This window comes from Gossypium hirsutum, chromosome A10, assembly GCF_007990345.1.
Source record: "Gossypium hirsutum isolate 1008001.06 chromosome A10, Gossypium_hirsutum_v2.1, whole genome shotgun sequence".
Classification (NCBI taxonomy): domain Eukaryota; kingdom Viridiplantae; phylum Streptophyta; class Magnoliopsida; order Malvales; family Malvaceae; genus Gossypium; species Gossypium hirsutum.
In genome coordinates, this window is record NC_053433.1 from 111,019,421 (window position 1) to 111,021,576 (window position 2,156).

The 2,156-nt window shown below is 33.4% G+C and overlaps 1 non-coding gene across 1 annotated transcript; it reads right to left on the reverse strand.

The window, feature by feature from the left end:
* Positions 1 to 1,529: 1,529 nt before the first annotated feature.
* On the reverse strand, positions 1,530 to 1,635 carry LOC121209172 (small nucleolar RNA R71). Its single transcript, XR_005904289.1, has one exon. It is a non-coding gene; the product is annotated as a small nucleolar RNA R71 (small nucleolar RNA).
* Positions 1,636 to 2,156: the final 521 nt, after the last annotated feature.

Consider the following 2,156-nt stretch of genomic DNA (forward strand, 5'->3'; position numbering starts at 1 on the left):
GGAAAAGAGAAAATTCCGGAATAGTTCAAGAAATCTCTACAACTACTGCAAATTGTTCCGGGTAAGTTCGTACGGTTAAATTATTAAATTTCAATGTTATTTTATGAATGGTGATTAATATTTATGTATGTTAATTGTTTAAAATAATTAAATCATGTACAAAAGTTACGAAATTGAACTGAGTAATTCGGAGGAACGGAACGCAGGAAATGAGTACGATCGTTTGGTGAAAAAGATGAATTGACGGTAAATTACCCAAGTAAACGAGATTCAGCATTTGTTGCGAACTCTCGTGTTTGCTTTCTGTTTAGCTCTTACGAGCTTCCGTTAACTCATATGAGTTTCAATTAACCCTTTTGGGGTTTCAGTTCAGCTCTGATGAGCTTCAGTTAGCCTTCGGGCTTCCGTTTAGCACTTATGTGCTTCAATTAGCCTTCGGGCTTCCGTTTAGCACTTTTGTGCTTCAGTTAGATTTCGGTTTCAGATCACGATGTACTCAAATCCATAAGTCGTTCCTTAAATTGACAAGTCAGTAAGTCGTAATTGTAACGTGTGGAAAAAGAAATGTAAATAATGTTATCATTATTTTTGAGCTCAATTAAGTAAATTATTTTTAAAATGAGATTATGATTTACAGGATGAAAGTAACTTACTTGAAATGTCCATATGATTTGAATTTTTGAAACTAATATTGGTAAGGTTTATGGTTTAAGCCGACGAACTTACTAAGCTATAGTTAGCTTACCTATAATGTTTATTGCTCTTTGTAGATTAACGGGAGGGTCAGAGGATCGGATCATCACGCTCAAGTCACACTATCTCGATTTTCCGGTAGATTTTGTTATAACTACTTTAAATGGTTTATATGGCATGTATAGGAGCTGATGTGACTATGTTTTGTATCAACTCATGAATATATTAGTTAAGTTAATATAAGTTGATATATGATATGAATGGAAATTAATTAAGATGTTTAAATACTACTTGAAAGTATGAATGAATATAATGTTAGATAAAATAAGGATTAGTGATATTGTTATAAGACGAATATGATTTGGATGAAGATTGTATTTGTTGAGTTGTTGTTGTGTTGAGTTAGTTGCAAATTTGAAATTGCAGGGAAGGTTATATGTTTCTAAAGGGGTTATATTGAATTTTTTTAAAAATAATAATTATTATTATATTATGAAAAATTTCCGGAGTACTTGAATAAGTCTCTATTCATTTATAATACATGATTTAGGCCTCAAGGGTTCATAAAAGAGACTTAATGATTTAATTTTAATATATTTGTTGTTTATTCATAATTTTTTTTGTAAATTAACCAATATGTTTGGTAACGCCTCGTAACCCTATTCCGGCGACGGTTTGGAATTAGGGGGTGTTACACTATTTATCTTTGATTGTTTCCTTTTTCTTTGATTGATAACGTCTTTTCTTGGTTAGATTCATGGCATCATGGTTTATCGCGATATGGTATGAGCTAGGAAAGGTTTTGCAAAAGTTCTTCCCTATTAGCACAACGGTTCAACTAAGAAGAGAGATTGTTGTCTTTAGACAGATGGAAAGAGAAAGTTTCTATGAGGTATGGGAGCGTTTCAAAACATTGATTCAAAAGTACCCGTACCAAAAATTTCCTAAGTGGATGCGACTGTAGGTGTTTTATAATGGGTTGGATGCGAATGCAAGATCAAGACTAGACGGAGCAGTAGGAGGAGCCCTTATGAATAGAATGTACGAGGAGCGTATAAAATCATTGAGAACATGGCATTAAACTCTTGTCAGTGCCCAATTGAAAGATTTACATATGGACAAAAATCTACCACGATGAAAGCTATCCAAGAGGATAAGAAATATCACCATTTAGTGGATAGATTTGACCGTATCGAATCTACTAATAAACCATCTATGTATGGAGAAGACAAACCGCTCTTTCACTACGTCAATAATTCCGTCAAGAAAGTAAAATATATCGACAATAGGGGTGGAAATCCTTATTCAAATACCTACAATCCTTGCTGGAGAGATCACTTGAATCTGAGATGGGGAGGAAACCAATGAGGAGGTAGCTGTTTGAATCAAGCCAAAAATACTAATTATCAACCTCATTATTTATAGAAACCTCAAGAAAGGGTCAACCCAAGTGATCATATTGT